We start from the raw sequence: 21,672 nt of genomic DNA on the forward strand, positions 1-21,672 counted from the left end.
TCTCAGCCCCTCTCCCTCTCAGCCCCTCTCCCTCTCAGCCCCTCTCCCTCTCAGCCCCCTCTCCCTCTCAGTCTCTCTCCCTCTCTCTCTCAGCCCCTCTCCCTCTCAGCCCCTCTCCCTCTCAGCCTCTCTCCCTCTCAGTCTCTCTCCCTCTCAGCCCCTCTCCCTCTCAGCCCCTCTCCCTCTCAGCCTCTCTCCCTCTCAGTCTCTCTCCCTCTCAGCCTCTCTCCCTCTCAGTCTCTCTCCCTCTCAGCCCTCTCCCTCTCAGCCCCTCTCCCTCTCAGCCTCTCTCCCTCTCAGTCCCTCTCCCTCTCAGTCCCTCTCCCTCTCAGTCTCTCTCCCTCTCAGCCCCTCTCCCTCTCAAGCCTCTCTCCCTCTCAGTCTCTCTCCCTCTCAGCCTCTCTCCCTCTCAGCCTCTCTCCCTCTCAGTCCCTCTCCCTCTCAGCCTCTCTCCCTCTCAGCCCCTCTCCCTCTCAGTCCCTCTCCCTCTCAGTCCCTCTCCCTCTCAGTCTCTCTCCCTCTCAGCCTCTCTCCCTCTCAGCCCCTCTCCCTCTCAGCCCCTCTCCCTCTCAGCCCCTCTCCCTCTCAGCCCCTCTCCCTCTCAGCCTCTCTCCCTCTCAGCCCCTCTCCCTCTCAGTCCCTCTCCCTCTCAGTCCCTCTCCCTCTCAGTCTCTCTCCCTCTCAGTCCCTCTCCCTCTCAGTCTCTCTCCCTCTCAGCCCCTCTCCCTCTCAGTCTCTCTCCCTCTCAGTCCCTCTCCCTCTCAGCCCTCTCCCTCTCAGTCTCTCTCCCTCTCAGCCCCTCTCCCTCTCAGCCTTTCTCCTCTCAGCCCCTCTCCCTCTCAGTCTCTCTCCCTCTCAGCCCCTCTCCCTCTCAGCCCCTCTCCCTCTCAGCCCTCTCCCTCTCAGCCTCTCTCCCTCTCAGCCCCTCTCCCTCTCAGCCCCTCTCCCTCTCAGCCCCTCTCCCTCTCAGCCCCTCTCCCTCTCAGTCTCTCTCCTCTCTCTCTCAGCCCCTCTCCCTCTCAGCCCCTCTCCCTCTCAGCCTCTCTCCCTCTCAGTCTCTCTCCCTCTCAGCCCTCTCCCTCTCAGCCTCTCTCCCTCTCAGTCTCTCTCCCTCTCAGCCTCTCTCCCTCTCAGTCTCTCTCTCCCTCTCAGCCCCTCTCCCTCTCAGCCCCTCTCCCTCTCAGCCCCTCTCCCTCTCAGCCTCTCTCCCTCTCAGCCTCTCTCCTCTCAGCCCCTCTCCCTCTCAGTCCCTCTCCCTCTCAGCCCCTCTCCCTCTCAGCCCCTCTCCCTCTCAGCCCCTCTCCCCTCTCAGCCCCTCTCCCTCTCAGCCTCTCTCCCTCTCAGCCCCTCTCCCTCTCAGCCCCTCTCCCTCTCAGCCCCTCTCCCTCTCAGTCCCTCTCTCTCTCAGCCTCTCTCCCTCTCAGTCTCTCTCCCACTCAGCCCCTCTCCCTCTCAGCCTCTCTCCCTCTCAGCCCCTCTCCCTCTCACCCTCGCTCCCTCTCAGCCTCTCTCCCTCTCAGCCTCTCTCCCTCCTCTCAGCCCCTCTCCCTCTCAGCCTCTCTCCCTCTCAGTCCCTCTCAGTCTCTCTCCCTCTCAGCCCCTCTCCCTCTCAGTCTCTCTCCCTCTCAGCCTCTCTCCCTCTCAGTCCCTCTCCCTCTCAGCCCCTCTCCCTCTCAGCCCCTCTCCCCTCTCAGCCTCTCTCCCTCTCAGTCTCTCTCCCTCTCAGTCCCTCTCCCTCTCAGCCTCTCTCCCTCTCAGTCCCTCTCCCCTCTCAGTCTCTCTCCCTCTCAGCCTCTCTCCCTCTCAGTCTCTCTCCCTCTCAGTCCCTCTCCCTCTCAGTCTCTCTCCCTCTCAGCCTCTCTCCCTCTCAGTCTCTCTCCCTCTCAGTCTCTCTCCCTCTCAGCCTCTCTCCCTCTCAGTCCCTCTCCCTCTCAGCCTCTCTCCCTCTCAGCCCCTCTCCCTCTCAGCCCCTCTCCCTCTCAGCCTCTCTCCCTCTCAGCCCCTCTCCCTCTCAGTCCCTCTCTCTCTCAGTCCCTCTCCCTCTCAGCCCCTCTCCCTCTCAGCCCCTCTCCCTCTCAGCCCCTCTCCCTCTCAGCCCCTCTCCCTCTCAGTCTCTCTCCCTCTCAGTCCCTCTCCCTCTCAGCCCCTCTCCCTCTCAGCCCCTCTCCCTCTCAGCCCCTCTCCCTCTCAGTCTCTCTCCCTCTCAGTCCCTCTCCCTCTCAGCCCCTCTCCCTCTCAGCCCCTCTCCCTCTCAGCCCCTCTCCCTCTCAGTCCCTCTCCCTCTCAGCCCCTCTCCCTCTCAGCCCCTCTCCCTCTCAGTCTCTCTCCCTCTCAGCCTCTCTCCCTCTCAGCCCCTCTCCCTCTCAGCCCCTCTCCCTCTCAGCCCCTCTCCCTCTCAGCCCCTCTCCCTCTCAGCCCTCTCCCTCTCAGTCTCTCTCCCTCTCAGCCTCTCTCCCTCTCAGCCTCTCTCCCTCTCAGCCCCTCTCCCTCTCAGCCCTCTCCCTCTCAGTCTCTCTCCCTCTCAGCCTCTCTCCCTCTCAGCCCCTCTCCCTCTCAGCCTCTCTCCCTCTCAGCCCCTCTCCCTCTCAGCCCCTCTCCCTCTCAGTCTCTCTCCCTCTCAGCCTCTCTCCCTCTCAGTCCCTCTCCCTCTCAGTCTCTCTCCCTCTCAGCCTCTCTCCCTCTCAGCCTCTCTCCCTCTCAGTCCCTCTCCCTCTCAGCCCCTCTCCCTCTCAGCCCCTCTCCCTCTCAGTCTCTCTCCCTCTCAGCCTCTCTCCCTCTCAGCCCCTCTCCCTCTCAGCCCCTCTCCCTCTCAGCCCCTCTCCCTCTCAGCCCCTCTCCCTCTCAGCCCCTCTCCCTCTCAGTCTCTCTCCCCTCTCAGCCTCTCTCCCTCTCAGCCTCTCTCCCTCTCAGCCCCTCTCCCTCTCAGCCCCTCTCCCTCTCAGTCTCTCTCCCTCTCAGCCTCTCTCTCACTCTCAGCCCCTCTCCCTCTCAGCCTCTCTCCCTCTCAACCTCTCTCCCTCTCAGCCCCTCTCCCTCTCAGCCCCTCTCCCTCTCAGCCTCTCTCCCTCTCAGCCCCTCTCCCTCTCAGCCTCTCTCCCTCTCAGCCTCTCTCCCTCTCAGCCCCTCTCCCTCTCAGCCCCTCTCCCTCTCAGTTTCTCTCCCTCTCAGCCCCTCTCCCTCTCAGCCCCTCTCCCTCTCAGCCCCTCTCCCTCTCAGCCCCTCTCCCTCTCAGCCTCTCTCCCTCTCAGCCCCTCTCCCTCTCAGCCCCTCTCCTCTCAGTCCCTCTCCTCTCAGTCTCTCTCCCTCTCAGCCTCTCTCCCTCTCAGCCCCTCTCCCTCTCAGCCCCTCTCCCTCTCAGCCCCTCTCCCTCTCAGCCCCTCTCCCTCTCAGCCCCTCTCCCTCTCAGCCCCTCTCCCTCTCAGTCCCTCTCCCTCTCAGTCCCTCTCCCTCTCAGCCTCTCTCCCTCTCAGCCCCTCTCCTCTCAGCCCCTCTCCTCTCAGCCCCTCTCCCTCTCAGCCCCTCTCCCTCTCAGCCTCTCTCCCTCTCAGCCCCTCTCCCTCTCAGTCTCTCTCCCTCTCAGCCCCTCTCCCTCTCAGCCTCTCTCCCTCTCAGCCTCTCTCCCTCTCAGTCTCTCTCCCTCTCAGCCCCTCTCCCTCTCAGCCTCTCTCCCTCTCAGCCCCTCTCCCTCTCAGCCTCTCTCCCTCTCAGTCTCTTCCAGATTTCTCTCTGATGGAGAGAATTGGGCGGTTGCGACACCCAACGTGTGGTAACATTCAAGGCTCTGGGCCTAGTGCTGGGCAGAGGGATTGGAGCAGATTAGAGTATTTACACTTGTCTCTCCAGGCTTGGTGGGTGGAAGGGCCTGTTCTGTGCGGTCTGATTCTGTGCAGATCAGGCTCAGAGAGGGAGAGAGAGAGAGAGAGAGAGAGAAATGAAATGAGAGAGGGAGAGAGAGAAATGAAATGAGAGAGAGGGAGAGAGAGAAATGAAATGAGAGAGAGGGAAGGAGAGAAATGAAATGAGAGGGAGGGAGAGAAATGAAATGGAGAGAGAGGGAGAGAGAAATGAAATGAGAGAGAGGGAAGGAGAGAAATGAAATGAGAGGGAGGGAAAGAAATGAGAGAGAGGGAAGGAGAGAAATGAAATGAGAGGGAGGGAGGGAGAGAAATGAAATGAGAGAGAGGGAAGGAGAGAAATGAAATGAGAGAGAGGGAAGGAGAGAAATGAAAAGTGAGAGAGGGAGAGAAATGAAAAGAGAGAGAGAGAGAGAAATGAAATGAGAGAAAGAGAGATGGAGGCAGAGGTAAGTGATGGAAGTTGAAGGCTGGGGATGTGAAGGGGATCTGGAGGGGTGGGGGAGAGAGACAGAGTGTGTGGGAGGGGTGTCCTGCACCATGGTGGTACTGCCAGTGGGATCTTGCTGTGTAGAATTGCCTTCATTGCTCATGTACACTGACTGGAGGGGTGATTGGATCTGATTGTGCAATTAGGACGGAGATAGGGGAGAGTGCAAAGCCAGAGGGAGCGGAGAGAGAGACAAGAATCGTGGATGGGGGTTTCCTGGTGTAGAGTCAGGGTCCAGCACACTCCCCCCACCCCCTCCCCTTGCGCCCACACAACCCGCCCCATGTTCCTCGCAAGGCGACACTGTCCACACTGTGGGGTGGGGAATATTGGGGGCTGTGTGGGTGAAAGAGAGCCAGTGAGGCGATGGGGTGGGAGGGGGTATCCAGAGACAGCAAAGCAGAGGTGGACATTGGTTGGTGGGTCAAGGGAAGGGGGGATAAAGACACCGGATCTGACGGTCTCCAGTGTGGGATCTTGCTGTGCGAGGCTGAGGGCAATATTGACGTGGGGCGGTGGGGCTGGAGAATCACTCTCCACTTGGGAGAGGCGAGCTTTGATCAGGAATAGTCAGCGTGGCAGAGGGAGGCCGTGCTGAACCAATGGGACTGAATTATTGGAGGAGGTGACCAGATGAGGGTGGTGCAGTTGATGTAGTTTATCTGGGTTGCAGCCAAGCCTCTGACAAGGCCCCACATGGGAGACTGACAAAGAAGTCAAATGCACATGGGAGATGGGGTAACTTGGAAGCAGAACTGAGTTAGTGATAGGAGACAGAGGGAGGTGGGAGAAGGCTGTTTGTGCGACTGGAGGCCAGTCACAGAGTGAAAGATGTTTACAACATGGAAACGGTCCCTTCGGCCCAGCTTGTCCGTGCCGCCCAGTTTCTATCACTAAGCTAGTCCCACTTGCCCGCATTTGGCCCATATCCCTCTGTACCCACCCTGCCCACGGATGGGAGGGTTCCAGCCTCCCTAGACCCCACCCCACATTCTTCGCACAACAACTGCGGCAATTCTCACCTCAAACAATTTTTTTTTTCAAATCCGGCCGATACCACATTGCAGTGTGTGTGTGGGATCCTGCTGTGCGAGGATGAGGGACATATTGAAGTGGAGTAAGAGTGTGCGCTGCCACTGTACCATGGAACATACTGACTTCCGAGTGTTTGTGAGAGAGGGAGAGGTGACTGATGGAAGGGGAAGCGTCAGGATTAATACTGAATGAGGAAACAGCAGCAATCCTGGAGCCATTAGCTCGGGAGACATTATCTTTGACTTTAATGAGTTTTTGACAGTAAAATTCTCTCGTCCCACATTGTTGTAATGAAGTAAAGATGCTCCATCTGTGCTGTAATTGAGTAGCAGGTGCTAAATCGGTGTTGTAATTAATAATTGTGCTCCCTCAGTGTTGTAATTGGGTATTGAGTGCTCCCTCAGTGTTGTAATTGGGTATCGGGTGCTCCCTCAGTGTTGTGATTGGGTATCGGGTGCTCCCTCAGTGTTGTAATTGGGTATCGGGTGCTCAGTCAGTGTTGTAATTGGGTATCGGGTGCTCCCTCAGTGTTGTAATTGGGTATCGGGTGCTCCCTCAGTGTTGTAATTGGGTATCGGGTGCTCCCTCAGTGTTGTAATTGGGTATCGGGTGCTCCCTCAGTGTTGTAATTGGGTATCGGGTGCTCCCTCAATGTTTTAATTGGGTATCGGGTGCTCCGTCAGTGTTGTAATTGCGTATCGGGTGCTCCCTCAGTGTTGTAATTGGGTATCGGGTGCTCCCTCAGTGTTGTAATTGGGTATCGGGTGCTCCCTCAATGTTGTAATTGGGTATCAGGTGCTCCCTCAGTGTTGTAATTGGGTATCGGGTGCTCAGTCAGTGTTGTAATTGGGTATCGGGTGCTCCCTCTGTGTTGTAATTGGGTATCGGGTGCTCCAGTGTGTTGTAATTGGGTATCGGGTGCTCCCTCAGTGTTGTAATTGGGTATCGGGTGCTCAGTCAGTGTTACAATTGGGTATTGGGTGCTCCCTCAGTGTTGTAATTGGGTATCGGGTGCTCAGTCAGTGTTGTAATTGGGTATCGGGTGCACCCTCAGTGTTGTAATTGGGTGTTGGGTGCTCAGTCAATGTTGTAATTGGGTATTGGGTGCTCCCTCAGTGTTGTAATTGGGTATCGGGTGCTCCCTGTGTTGTAATTGGGTATCGGGTGCTCCAGTGTGTTGTAATTGGGTATCGGGTGCTCCCTCAGTGCTGTAATTGGGTATTGGGTGCTCCCTCAGTGTTGTAATTGGGTATTGGGTGCTCCCTCAGTGTTGTAATTGGGTATCGGGTGCTCCGTCAGTGTTGTAATTGGTTATCGGGTGCTCCCTCAGTGTTGTAATTGGGTATCGGGTGCTCCCTCAGTGTTGTAATTGGGTATCGGGTGCTCCCTCAGTGTTGTAATTGGGTATCGAGTGCTCCCTCAGTGTTGTAATTGGGTATCGGGTGCTCCCTCAGTGTTGTAATTGGGTATCGGGTGCTCCCTCAGTGTTGTAATTGGGTATCGGGTGCTCCCTCAGTGTTGTAATTGGGTATCGGGTGCTCCCTCAGTGTTGTAATTGGGTATCGGGTGCTCCCTCAGTGTTGTAATTGGGTATCGGGTGCTCAGTCAGTGTTGTAATTGGGTATCGGGTGCTCCCTCAGTGTTGTAATTGGGTATCGGGTGCTCCCTCAGTGTTGTAATTGGGTATCGGGTGCTCCGTCACTGTTGTAATTGGGTATCGGGTGCTCCCTCAGTGTTGTAATTGGGAATCGGGTGCTCCCTCAGTGTTGTAATTGGGTATCGGGTGCTCCGTCACTGTTGTAATTGGGTATCGGGTGCTCCCTCAGTGTTGTAATTGGGAATCGGGTGCTCCCTCAGTGTTGTAATTGGGTATCGGGTGCTCCGTCAGTGTTGTAATTGGGTATCGGGTGCTCCCTCAGTGTTGTAATTGGGAATCGGGTACTCAGTCAGTGTTGTAATTGGGTATCGGGTGCTCCCACAGTGTTGTAATTGGGTATTGGGTGCTCCCTCAGTGTTGTAATTGGGAATCGGGTGCTCAGTCAGTGTTGTAATTGGGTATCGGGTGCTCCCACAGTGTTGTAATTGGGTATTGGGTGCTCCCTCAGTGTTGTAATTGGGTATCGGGTGCTCCCTCAGTGTTATAATTGGGTATCGGGTGCTCAGTCAGTGTTGTAATTGGGTATCGGGTGCTCCCTCAGTGTTGTAATTGGGAATCGGGTGCTCCCTCAGTGTTGTAATTGGGTATTGAGTGCTCCCTCAGTGTTGTAATTGGGTATCGGGTGCTCCCTCAGTGTTGGAATTGGGTATTGAGTGCTCCCTCAGTGTTGTAATTGGGTATCGGGTGCTCCCTCAGTGTTGTAATTGGGTATTGAGTTCTCCCTCAGTGTTGTAATTGGGTACCGGGTGATCCCTCAGTGTTGTAATTGGGTATTGAGTGCTCCCTCAGTGTTGTAATTGGGTATCGGGTGCTCCGTCAGTGTTGTAATTGGGTATTGAGTGCTCCCTCAGTGTTGTAATTGGGTATCGGGTGCTCCCTCAGTGTTGTAATTGGGTATCGAGTGCTCCCTCAGTGTTGTAATTGGGTATCGGGTGCTCCCTCAGTGTTGTAATTGGGTATTGGGTGCTCCCTCAGTGTTGTAATTGGGTATCGGGTGCTCCCTCAGTGTTGTAATTGGGTATCGGGTGCTCCCTCAGTGTTGTAATTGGGTATCGGGTGCTCCCTCAGTGTTGTAATTGGGTATCGGGTGCTCCCTCAGTGTTGTAATTGGGTATCGGGTGCTCCCTCGGTGTTGTAATTGGGTATCGGGTGCTCCCTCAGTGTTGTAATTGTAAAGCAGAGCGGCTGAAAGGGTCGCAGTCCTCAGCAATGGCAGAGAGCTGGATAGACACGATAGGTACAGGTGCTCCAGGAGGGACAGAGGTGCAGGAAAGGGGAGTTGCCTTTTTCATTAAGGGGAGCGTCACGGCAGCAGTCAAAAGATGAAATAACCGAGGAATCATCCAGCGATGTTTTGTGGGTGGAACCAAGGATGGGATGGTGACCTCATTGGGATTGTACCCAAACAGTCAACAGGAATTAGAAGCTGAAATATGCAGGGAGATTGGGGAAACTTGCAGGGTAGGGGGAGTCTGAGGGGGGGACAGAGGGGGAGATATTGGGGGGGAGACAGAGGGGGAGAGGGATACAGAGGGGGTAGAGGGTGGGAGGGGGGAGACAGAGGGGGAAGAGGGTGGGGGGGAAGACAGAGGGGGAAGAGGGTAAATACCAGTCCTGGAGTGAGCAGGGAGAGTGGGGGAGGGGAAAGTGTCGGATATCTATCAGGATTTGTTGGAGGCGGAGGAGACCCCGGTGGAGGAACTGAAGGGCAAGTGGGAGGAGTTAGGTGGGGAGTTAGAGGTGGGTCTGTGGGCGGATGCCCGCAGGGTTAATTCCTCCTCCTCATGTGCCAGGCTCAGCCTAGTACAGTTTAAGGTGGTACACCGGGCACACATGAAGGTGGCGAGGATGAGCAAGTTTTTCGGGGTAGACGATCGATGTGCGAGACGTGCGGGAAGACCAGCAAACCACGTCCACATGTTTTGGGCATGCCCGAAGCTTAGAGGGTTTTGCTCGAGCAATGTCCAAGGTGCTCGACACCCGGGCGGTGCCGAGTCCGGAGGTGGCGATCTTTGGAGTGTCAGAAGAACCCGGAGTACAGGGAGTGAAATAGGCCGACGTTCTGGCCTTTGCCTCCCTGGTAGCCCGGAGACGGATCCTTTTAATGTGGAGGCACTCGGAGCCCCCGAGCGTGGAGGCACTCGGAGCCCCCGAGCGGGGAGACTTGGCTCAGTGACATGGCTGGGTTCCTCAAGCTGGAGAAAATAAAGTTTGCCTTGAGGGGGTCAATGCTGGGGTTCTCTCGGAGGACGCAGCCGTTCGTCGACTTTCTGGGGGCGAATTAAAGTGTCGGCAGAAGCAGCACTCTGAAGGGGGGGGGGGGGAAAGTGCAATATGGTTAAGGGATGTACAGGAGGGGTTGGGTGGGAAATATCTCCTTTACTATGTTGATGGTTATGTTGTTATTGCTTTTGTTATTGTTATCAATAAAAATATATTTTTTTGAAACAACTAAACTGTTGCAGCGTTCGGCCGTGTTTATAAAATGGGTTTTATAAAACAGATTGGGGGCAGTCCCAGGATGTTGCTGTGCCTTTATTATTTCAATAATGCTTTGCTGTAATCAATTTCCAGCTTTCTCTTCCCGAGGAGAGTTGATTTTGAAGCTTGGACGACACAAAGAGAATCCTTCCTCGGCGAGGAATCCTCAGACAGGAGTTCGAACCTGAGAGAAACAGAATAAATGTCAATGTGTCTTTGTGTGTCATTATTGGGGTTTCATTATTCTGATGGCTACTCAAGTGTTGGGCTCTTTTGTTTTTTTGGAAGCGGGGGGTGGGTGGGGGGGGTGCAGGAGTCTCAGTGTCTCTGGGGGGCGGGGGGTGCAGGAGTCTCAGTGTCTCTGGGGGGCGGGGGGGGGGTGCAGGAGTCTCAGTGTCTCTGGGGGGGCGGGGGTGGGGGGGAGAGGCAGGAGTCAGTGTCTCTGGGGGGAGTGGGAGACCGGTGACATTTTCACACTGAGGGTTGGGTGAGTTATTCCAGTGAACAAGATGTCGTGTGGGAACAGGAGGGAGCGCAGCCTCAGGTGATTAAGGAGGTGGAGTGTGGGAGCAGGAGGGAGCGCAGCCTCAGGTGATTAAGGAGGTGGAGTGTGGGAGCAGGAGGGAGCGCAGCCTCAGGTGATTAAGGAGGTGGAGTGTGGGAGCAGGAGGGAGCGCAGCCTCAGGTGATTAAGGAGGTGGAGTGTGGGAGCAGGAGGGAGCGCAGCCTCAGGTGATTAAGGAGGTGGAGTGTGGGAACAGGAGGGAGCGCAGCCTCAGGTGATTAAGGAGGTGGAGTGTGGGAACAGGAGGGAGCGCAGCCTCAGGTGATTAAGGAGGTGGAGTGTGGGAACAGGAGGGAGCGCAGCCTCAGGTGATTAAGGAGGTGGAGTGTGGGAGCAGGAGGGAGCGCAGCCTCAGGTGATTAAGGAGGTGGAGTGTGGGAACAGGAGGGAGCGCAGCCTCAGGTGATTAAGGAGGTGGAGTGTGGGAGCAGGAGGGAGCGCAGCCTCAGGTGATTAAGGAGGTGGAGTGTGGGAGCAGGAGTGAGCGCAGCCTCAGGTGATCAAGGAGGTGGAGTGTGGGAGCAGGAGGGAGCGCAGCCTCAGGTGATTAAGGAGGTGGAGTGTGGGAGCAGGAGGGAGCGCAGCCTCAGGTGATTAAGGAGGTGGAGTGTGGGAGCAGGAGGGAGCGCAGCCTCAGGTGATTAAGGAGGTGGGGAGCAGGAGGGAACGCCCCCTCAGGACGGGATTAAGGAGGTGGGGAGCAGGAGGGAGCGCAGCCTCAGGAAGGGATTAAGGAGGTGGGGCAGGAGGGAACACCCCCTCAGGACGGGATTAAGGAGGTGGGGCAGGAGGGAACGTAGCCTCAGGTGATTAAGGGGCAGGAGGGAACGCAGCCTCAGGAAGGGATTAAGGAGAAGTGGGGAGCAGGAGGGGTCTGGTGTGTTTAATAAATTAAATAGTGGATTTGCACCTTCATTTCATTTAAACTCTCCCCATGTGGGTCAGGGTTTTGTAAGGGGGCGAACGGAACCCCCCCCCCCCCCCAGCTCTGTATCTACATTGGCAATAAAATGTGTAAACAACCAACCTGACCCGAGGATTATGTATTTTATCCAGGGGGGATATTTTTGGGGAAGAATGTGTGGGGGGGAGGGGAGTATAATAGGGTTGAAAATATTTGGGGGGGAATATTTGTAGGAAAAAAAAATAACGGGGGGGCAATTTGAGGGGGGTATAAAATTGGGGGGGGGGAAATAATTATTGCCGGGGGGCAAATTTGAGGGGGGTAATTTGAAGGGGGGGCAATTTGAGGGGGGGCAAATTTGAGGTGGCATAAAATTGGCGGGGAAATAATTTTGGCTGGGGGGCAATTTGAGGGGGCATAAAATTGGGGGGGAAATAATTTTCGCCGGGGGGCAAATTTGAGGGGGGGCAATTTGAGGGGAGGGCAATTTGAGGGGGGCAAATTTGAGGGGGGGGCAATTTGAGGGGGGGGGGCAATTTGAGGGGGGGGCAATTTGAGGGGGGGGCAATTTGAGGGGGGGGGGCAATTTGAGGGGGGGGGCAATTTGAGGGGGGGGGCAATTTGAGGGGGGCAAATTTGAGGGGGGCAAATTTGAGGGGGGGGCAATTTGAGGGGGGCAAATTTGAGGGGGGGGGAAATTTGAGGGGGGGGGGAAATTTGGGGGGGGCAATTTGAGGGGGGGGGGCAATTTGAGGGGGGGGCAATTTGAGGGGGGGGGGCAATTTGAGGGGGCATAAAATTGGGGGGGAAATAATTTTGGCCGGGAGGGCAAATTTGAGGGGGCTGAGTGTGGGACACAGAGAGCGAGAGACACAGAGAGTGAGGGACACAGAGAGTGAGGGACACAGAGAGTGAGGGACACACAGAGCGAGGGACACAGAGAGTGTGGGATACAGAGAGCGAGGGACACAGAGAGCGAGTAGCACAGAGCATGAGGGACACAAAGAGTGAGGGACACAGAGAGCGAGGGACACAAAGGGCAAGGGACACAGAGAGTGTGGGACACAGAGAGTGTGGGACACAGAGAGCGAGGGACACAGAGAGCAGAGAGAGAGCGAGGGACACAGAGAGCCAGGGACACAGAGGGAGCGAGGGACACACAGAAAGGGAGGGACACAGACATAGCGAGGGTCACAGACCGAGCTACACAGAGAGCGCGAGGGACACAGAGAGAGCGAGGGACACAAAGAGCGAGGGACACAGAGCACGAGGGACACAGAGAGCGAGGGACACAGAGAGTGTGGGACACAGAGAGCGAGGGACACAGAGAGTGAGGGAAACAGAGAGTGAGGGAAACACAGAGCGAGGGACACAGAGAGTGAGGGACACAGAGAGCGAGTAGCACAGAGCATGAGGGACACAAAGAGTGAGGGACACAGAGAGCGAGGGACACAGAGAGCGAGTAGCACAGAGCATGAGGGACACAAAGAGTGAGGGACACAGAGAGCGAGGGACACAAAGGGCAAGGGACACAGAGAGTGTGGGACACAGAGAGTGTGGGACGCAGAGAGCGAGGGACACAGAGCGAGGGACACAGAGGGTGAGGGGCACAGAGAGCGAGGGACACAGAGAGAGCGAGGGACACACAGAGAGCGAGGGACACAGAGAGAGCGAGGGACACACAGAGAGCGAGGGACACAGAGAGCGAGGGGCAGAGAGAGAGCGAGGGACACTGAGAGCCAGGGACACAGAGAGAGCGAGGGACACAGAGAGCGAGGGACACAGAGAGCGAAGGACACAGAGAGCACGAGTGACACAGAGAGCGCGAGGGACACAGAGAGCGCGAGCGACACAGACACCGAGAGGGACACAGAGACCGCGAGGGACAGAGAGAGAGTGGGGGACACAGAGAGTGAGGGAAACAGAGAGTGAGGGAAACACAGAGCGAGGGACACAGAGAGTGTGGGACACAGAGAGCGAGGGGCACAGAGCATGAGGGACACAAAGAGTGAGGGACACAGAGAGCGAGGGACACAAAGGGCAAGGGACACAGAGAGTGTGGGACACAGAGAGTGTGGGACACAGAGAGCGAGGGACACAGAGAGCGAGGGACACAGAGAGTGAGGGGCACAGAGAGCGAGGGACACAGAGAGAGCGAGGGACACACAGAGAGCGAGGGACACAGAGAGTGAGGGGCACAGAGAGCGAGGGACACAGAGAGAGCGAGGGACACACAGAGAGCGAGGGACACAGAGAGAGCGAGGGACACACAGAGAGCGAGGGACACAGAGAGAGTGAGGGGCAGAGAGAGAGCGAGGGACACAGAGAGCCAGGGACACAGAGAGAGCGAGGGACACACAGCGAGCGAGGGACACAGAGAGAGCGAGGGGCAGAGAGAGAGCGAGGGACACAGAGAGGGAGGGACACAGAGAGAGCGAGGGACACAGAGAGCGAGGGACACAGAGAGCGAAGGACACAGAGAGCACGAGTGACACAGAGAGCGCGAGGGACACAGAGAGCGCGAGCGACACAGACACCGGGAGGGACACAGAGACCGCGAGGGACAGAGAGAGAGTGGGGGACACAGAGAGAGCGAGGGTCACAGAGAGCAAGGGACACAGAGAGCGAGGGACACTTAGAGAGTGAAGGATACAGAGAGTGAGGGACACACTGAGAGAGTGTGGGACACAGAGAGCGAGTGACACAGAGAGCGCGAGGGGCACAGAGAGCGCGAGGGGCACAGAGAGCGAGGGACACAGAGAGAGAGCGAGGGACACAGAGAGCGAGGGACACAGAGAGCGAGGGAAACACAGAGAGAGTGAGGGACACAGAGAGTGAGGAACACAGAGAGCGAGGGAAACAGAGAGAGCGAGGGACGCAGAGAGCGCGAGGGACACAGAGAGTGAGGGACACAGAGAGAGTGAGGGGCACAGAGAGCAAGGGACACACAGAGAGAGCGAGAGACACAGAGAGTGAGGGACACAGAGAGTGAGGGACACAGAGAGTGTGGGGGACACAGAGAGCGAGGGTCACAGAGAGCAAGGGACACAGAGAGTGAGGGACACTTAGAGAGTGAAGGATACAGAGAGTGAGGGACACACTGAGAGAGTGTGGGACACAGAGAGCGAGTGACACAGAGAGCGCGAGGGGCACAGAGAGCGCGAGGGACACAGAGAGCGAGGGACACAGAGAGAGAGCGAGGGACACAGAGAGAGAGCGAGGGACACACAGAGAGAGCGAGGGACACAGACAGAGCAAGGGACACAGAGAGCGAGGGACACAGAGAGCGAGGGAAACAGAGAGAGTGAGGGACACAGAGAGCGAGGAACACAGAGAGCGAGGGGCACAGAGAGCGAGGGACACAGAGAGCGAGGGACACACAGAGAGAGTGAGGGACACAGAGAATGTGGAACACAGAGAGAGCGAGGGACACAGAGAGAGCGAGGGACACAGAGAGAGTGAGGGACACAGAGAGAGTGGGGGACACAGAGCGAGGGACACAGACAGAGCGAGGGACACAGACAGAGCGAGGGACACACAGAAAGGGAGGGACACAGAGAGAGTGAGGGACACAGAGAGCGCGAGTGACACAGAGAGAGCGAGGACACAGAGAGCGAGGGACACAGAGAGCGAGGGACACACAGAGAGAGTGAGGGACACAGAGAATGTGGAACACAGAGAGAGCGAGGGACACAGAGAGTGTGGGACACAGAGAGCGAGAGACACAGAGAGTGAGGGACACAGAGAGTGAGGGACACAGAGAGTGAGGGACACACAGAGCGAGGGACACAGAGAGTGTGGGATACAGAGAGCGAGGGACACAGAGAGCGAGTAGCACAGAGCATGAGGGACACAAAGAGTGAGGGACACAGAGAGCGAGGGACACAAAGGGCAAGGGACACAGAGAGTGTGGGACACAGAGAGTGTGGGACACAGAGAGCGAGGGACACAGAGAGCAGAGAGAGAGCGAGGGACACAGAGAGCCAGGGACACAGAGGGAGCGAGGGACACACAGAAAGGGAGGGACACAGACATAGCGAGGGTCACAGACCGAGCTACACAGAGAGCGCGAGGGACACAGAGAGAGCGAGGGACACAAAGAGCGAGGGACACAGAGCACGAGGGACACAGAGAGCGAGGGACACAGAGAGTGTGGGACACAGAGAGCGAGGGACACAGAGAGTGAGGGAAACAGAGAGTGAGGGAAACACAGAGCGAGGGACACAGAGAGTGAGGGACACAGAGAGCGAGTAGCACAGAGCATGAGGGACACAAAGAGTGAGGGACACAGAGAGCGAGGGACACAGAGCGAGTAGCACAGAGCATGAGGGACACAAAGAGTGAGGGACACAGAGAGCGAGGGACACAAAGGGCAAGGGACACAGAGAGTGTGGGACACAGAGAGTGTGGGACGCAGAGAGCGAGGGACACAGAGCGAGGGACACAGAGGGTGAGGGGCACAGAGAGCGAGGGACACAGAGAGAGCGAGGGACACACAGAGAGCGAGGGACACAGAGAGAGCGAGGGACACACAGAGAGCGAGGGACACAGAGAGAGCGAGGGGCAGAGAGAGAGCGAGGGACACTGAGAGCCAGGGACACAGAGAGAGCGAGGGACACAGAGAGCGAGGGACACAGAGAGCGAAGGACACAGAGAGCACGAGTGACACAGAGAGCGCGAGGGACACAGAGAGCGCGAGCGACACAGACACCGAGAGGGACACAGAGACCGCGAGGGACAGAGAGAGAGTGGGGGACACAGAGAGTGAGGGAAACAGAGAGTGAGGGAAACACAGAGCGAGGGACACAGAGAGTGTGGGACACAGAGAGCGAGGGGCACAGAGCATGAGGGACACAAAGAGTGAGGGACACAGAGAGCGAGGGACACAAAGGGCAAGGGACACAGAGAGTGTGGGACACAGAGAGTGTGGGACACAGAGAGCGAGGGACACAGAGAGCGAGGGACACAGAGAGTGAGGGGCACAGAGAGCGAGGGACACAGAGAGAGCGAGGGACACACAGAGAGCGAGGGACACAGAGAGTGAGGGGCACAGAGAGCGAGGGACACAGAGAGAGCGAGGGACACACAGAGAGCGAGGGACACAGAGAGAGCGAGGGACACACAGAGAGCGAGGGACACAGAGAGAGTGAGGGGCAGAGAGAGAGCGAGGGACACAGAGAGCCAGGGACACAGAGAGAGCGAGGGACACACAGCGAGCGAGGGACACAGAGAGAGCGAGGGGCAGAGAGAGAGCGAGGGACACAGAGAGGGAGGGACACAGAGAGAGCGAGGGACACAGAGAGCGAGGGACACAGAGAGCGAAGGACACAGAGAGCACGAGTGACACAGAGAGCGCGAGGGACACAGAGAGCGCGAGCGACACAGACACCGGGAGGGACACAGAGACCGCGAGGGACAGAGAGAGAGTGGGGGACACAGAGAGAGCGAGGGTCACAGAGAGCAAGGGACACAGAGAGCGAGGGACACGTAGAGAGTGAAGGATACAGAGAGTGAGGGACACACTGAGAGAGTGTGGGACACAGAGAGCGAGTGACACAGAGAGCGCGAGGGGCACAGAGAGCGCGAGGGGCACAGAGAGCGAGGAACACAGAGAGAGAGCAAGGGACACAGAGAGCGAGGGACACAGAGAGCGAGGGAAACACAGAGAGAGTGAGGGACACAGAGAGTGAGGAACACAGAGAGCGAGGGAAACAGAGAGAGCGAGGGACACAGAGAGAGCGAGGGACACACAGAGAGAGTGAGGGACACAGAGAATGTGGAACACAGAGAGAGCGAGGGACACAGAGAGAGCGAGGGACACAGAGAGAGTGAGGGACACAGAGAGAGTGGGGGACACAGAGCGAGGGACACAGACAGAGCGAGGGACACAGACAGAGGGAGGGACACAGAGAGAGCGAGGGACACACAGAAAGGGAGGGGCACAGAGAGAGTGAGGGACACAGACAGCGCGAGTGACACAGAGAGAGCGAGGACACAGAGAGCGAGGGACACAGAGAGCGAGGGACACACAGAGAGAGTGAGGGACACAGAGAATGTGGAACACAGAGAGAGCGAGGGACACAGAGAGTGTGGGACACAGAGAGCGAGAGACACAGAGAGTGAGGGACACACAGAGCGAGGGACACAGAGAGTGTGGGATACAGAGAGCGAGGGACACAGAGAGCGAGTAGCACAGAGCATGAGGGACACAAAGAGTGAGGGACACAGAGAGCGAGGGACACAAAGGGCAAGGGACACAGAGAGTGTGGGACACAGAGAGTGTGGGACACAGAGAGCGAGGGACACAGAGAGCAGAGAGAGAGCGAGGGACACAGAGAGCCAGGGACACAGAGGGAGCGAGGGACACACAGAAAGGGAGGGACACAGACATAGCGAGGGTCACAGACCGAGCTACACAGAGAGCGCGAGGGACACAGAGAGAGCGAGGGACACAAAGAGCGAGGGACACAGAGCACGAGGGACACAGAGAGCGAGGGACACAGAGAGTGTGGGACACAGAGAGCGAGGGACACAGAGAGTGAGGGAAACAGAGAGTGAGGGAAACACAGAGCGAGGGACACAGAGAGTGTGGGACACAGAGAGCGAGGGACACAGAGAGCGAGTAGCACAGAGCATGAGGGACACAAAGAGTGAGGGACACAGAGAGCGAGGGACACAAAGGGCAAGGGACACAGAGAGTGTGGGACACAGAGAGTGTGGGACACAGAGAGCGAGGGACACAGAGAGAGTGGGGGACACAGAGAGAGTGGGGGACACAGAGCGAGGGACACAGACAGAGCGAGGGTCACAGAGAGCAAGGGACACAGAGAGTGAGGGACACAGAGAGTGAGGGACACAGAGAGAGTGAGGGAGCGAGGGACCCAGAGAGAGCGAGGGACGCAGAGAGCGCGAGGGACACAGAGAGTGAGGGACACAGAGAGAGTGAGGGGCACAGAGAGCAAGGGACACACAGAGAGAGCGAGAGACACTGAGAGTGAGGGACACAGAGAGTGAGGGACACAGAGAGAGTGGGGGACACAGAGAGCGAGGGTCACAGAGAGCAAGGGACACAGAGAGTGAGGGACACTTAGAGAGTGAAGGATACAGAGAGTGAGGGACACACTGAGAGAGTGTGGGACACAGAGAGCGAGTGACACAGAGAGCGCGAGGGGCACAGAGAGCGCGAGGGACACAGAGAGCGAGGGACACAGAGAGAGAGCGAGGGACACAGAGAGAGAGCGAGGGACACAGAGAGCGACGGACACACAGAGAGAGCGAGGGACACAGACAGAGCAAGGGACACAGAGAGCGAGGGACACAGAGAGCGAGGGACACAGAGAGCGAGGGAAACACAGAGAGAGTGAGGGACACAGAGAGTGAGGAACACAGAGAGCGAGGGAAACAGAGAGAGCGAGGGACACAGAGAGCGAGGGACACACAGAGAGAGTGAGGGACACAGAGAATGTGGAACACAGAGAGAGCGAGGGACACAGAGAGAGCGAGGGACACAGAGAGAGTGAGGGACACAGAGAGAGTGGGGGACACAGAGCGAGGGACACAGACAGAGCGAGGGACACAGACAGAGCGAGGGACACACAGAAAGGGAGGGACACAGAGAGAGTGAGGGACACAGAGAGCGCGAGTGACACAGAGAGAGCGAGGACACAGAGAGCGAGGGACACAGAGAGCGAGGGACACACAGAGAGAGTGAGGGACACAGAGAATGTGGAACACAGAGAGAGCGAGGGACACAGAGAGTGTGGGACACAGAGAGCGAGAGACACAGAGAGTGAGGGACACAGAGAGTGAGGGACACAGAGAGTGAGGGACACACAGAGCGAGGGACACAGAGAGTGTGGGATACAGAGAGCGAGGGACACAGAGAGCGAGTAGCACAGAGCATGAGGGACACAAAGAGTGAGGGACACAGAGAGCGAGGGACACAAAGGGCAAGGGACACAGAGAGTGTGGGACACAGAGAGTGTGGGACACAGAGAGCGAGGGACACAGAGAGCGAGGGACACAGAGAGCAGAGAGAGAGCGAGGGACACAGAGAGCCAGGGACACAGAGGGAGCGAGGGACACACAGAAAGGGAGGGACACAGACATAGCGAGGGTCACAGACCGAGCTACACAGAGAGCGCGAGGGACACAGAGAGAGCGAGGGACACAAAGAGCGAGGGACACAGAGCACGAGGGACACAGAGAGCGAGGGACACAGAGAGTGTGGGACACAGAGAGCGAGGGACACAGAGAGTGAGGGAAACAGAGAGTGAGGGAAACACAGAGCGAGGGACACAGAGAGTGAGGGACACAGAGAGCGAGTAGCACAGAGCATGAGGGACACAAAGAGTGAGGGACACAGAGAGCGAGGGACACAGAGAGCGAGTAGCACAGAGCATGAGGGACACAAAGAGTGAGGGACACAGAGAGCGAGGGACACAAAGGGCAAGGGACACAGAGAGTGTGGGACACAGAGAGTGTGGGACGCAGAGAGCGAGGGACACAGAGCGAGGGACACAGAGGGTGAGGGGCACAGAGAGCGAGGGACACAGAGAGAGCGAGGGACACACAGAGAGCGAGGGACACAGAGAGAGCGAGGGACACACAGAGAGCGAGGGACACAGAGAGAGCGAGGGGCAGAGAGAGAGCGAGGGACACTGAGAGCCAGGGACACAGAGAGAGCGAGGGACACAGAGAGCGAGGGACACAGAGAGCGAAGGACACAGAGAGCACGAGTGACACAGAGAGCGCGAGGGACACAGAGAGCGCGAGCGACACAGACACCGAGAGGGACACAGAGACCGCGAGGGACAGAGAGAGAGTGGGGGACACAGAGAGTGAGGGAAACAGAGAGTGAGGGAAACACAGAGCGAGGGACACAGAGAGTGTGGGACACAGAGAGCGAGGGGCACAGAGCATGAGGGACACAAAGAGTGAGGGACACAGAGAGCGAGGGACACAAAGGGCAAGGGACACAGAGAGTGTGGGACACAGAGAGTGTGGGACACAGAGAGCGAGGGACACAGAGAGCGAGGGACACAGAGAGTGAGGGGCACAGAGAGCGAGGGACACAGAGAGAGCGAGGGACACACAGAGAGCGAGGGACACAGAGAGTGAGGGGCACAGAGAGCGAGGGACACAGAGAGAGCGAGGGACACACAGAGAGCGAGGGACACAGAGAGAGCGAGGGACACACAGAGAGCGAGGGACACAGAGAGAGTGAGGGGCAGAGAGAGAGCGAGGGACACAGAGAGCCAGGGACACAGAGAGAGCGAGGGACACACAGCGAGCGAGGGACACAGAGAGAGCGAGGGGCAGAGAGAGAGCGAGGGACACAGAGAGGGAGGGACACAGAGAGAGCGAGGGACACAGAGAGCGAGGGACACAGAGAGCGAAGGACACAGAGAGCACGAGTGACACAGAGAGCGCGAGGGACACAGAGAGCGCGAGCGACACAGACACCGGGAGGGACACAGAGACCGCGAGGGACAGAGAGAGAGTGGGGGACACAGAGAGAGCGAGGGTCACAGAGAGCAAGGGACACAGAGAGCGAGGGACACTTAGAGAGTGAAGGATACAGAGAGTGAGGGACACACTGAGAGAGTGTGGGACACAGAGAGCGAGTGACACAGAGAGCGCGAGGGGCACAGAGAGCGCGAGGGGCACAGAGAGCGAGGGACACAGAGAGAGAGCGAGGGACACAGAGAGCGAGGGACACAGAGAGCGAGGGAAACACAGAGAGAGTGAGGGACACAGAGAGTGAGGAACACAGAGAGCGAGGGAAACAGAGAGAGCGAGGGACGCAGAGAGCGCGAGGGACACAGAGAGTGAGGGACACAGATAGAGTGAGGGGCACAGAGAGCAAGGGACACACAGAGAGAGCGAGAGACACAGAGAGTGAGGGACACAGAGAGTGAGGGACACAGAGAGTGTGGGGGACACAGAGAGCGAGGGTCACAGAGAGCAAGGGACACAGAGAGTGAGGGACACTTAGAGAGTGAAGGATACAGAGAGTGAGGGACACACTGAGAGAGTGTGGGACACAGAGAGCGAGTGACACAGAGAGCGCGAGGGGCACAGAGAGCGCGAGGGACACAGAGAGCGAGGGACACAGAGAGAGAGCGAGGGACACAGAGAGAGAGCAAGGGACACAGAGAGCGACGGACACACAGAGAGAGCGAGGGACACAGACAGAGCAAGGGACACAGAGAGCGAGGGACACAGAGAGCGAGGGAAACACAGAGAGAGTGAGGGACACAGAGAGTGAGGAACACAGAGAGCGAGGTAAACAGAGAGAGCGAGGGACACAGAGAGCGAGGGACACACAGAGAGAGTGAGGGACACAGAGAATGTGGAACACAGAGAGAGCGAGGGACACAGAGAGAGCGAGGGACACAGAGAGAGTGAGGGACACAGAGAGAGTGGGGGACACAGAGCGAGGGACACAGACAGAGCGAGGGACACAGACAGAGCGAGGGACACACAGAAAGGGAGGGACACAGAGAGAGTGAGGGACACAGAGAGCGCGAGTGACACAGAGAGAGCGAGGACACAGAGAGCGAGGGACACAGAGAGCGAGGGACACACAGAGAGAGTGAGGGACACAGAGAATGTGGAACACAGAGAGAGCGAGGGACACAGAGAGTGTGGGACACAGAGAGCGAGAGACACAGAGAGTGAGGG

The 21,672-nt window shown here is 57.7% G+C and overlaps 1 long non-coding RNA gene across 6 annotated transcripts in view; it reads left to right on the forward strand.

The window, feature by feature from the left end:
* The window catches only part of LOC140405578 (uncharacterized), a 246,236-nt gene extending 236,493 nt beyond the window's left edge, over positions 1-9,743 (forward strand). For all 6 annotated transcript variants that reach the window (XR_011938667.1, XR_011938668.1, XR_011938666.1 and 3 more), the window contains one exon: positions 9,611-9,743. This is a non-coding gene — a long non-coding RNA (uncharacterized lncRNA). The remainder of the gene's footprint in view (positions 1-9,610) is intronic.
* Positions 9,744-21,672: the final 11,929 nt, after the last annotated feature.

Source organism: Scyliorhinus torazame, unplaced genomic scaffold (genome assembly GCF_047496885.1).
Source record: "Scyliorhinus torazame isolate Kashiwa2021f unplaced genomic scaffold, sScyTor2.1 scaffold_90, whole genome shotgun sequence".
In the NCBI taxonomy this organism is placed as follows: domain Eukaryota; kingdom Metazoa; phylum Chordata; class Chondrichthyes; order Carcharhiniformes; family Scyliorhinidae; genus Scyliorhinus; species Scyliorhinus torazame.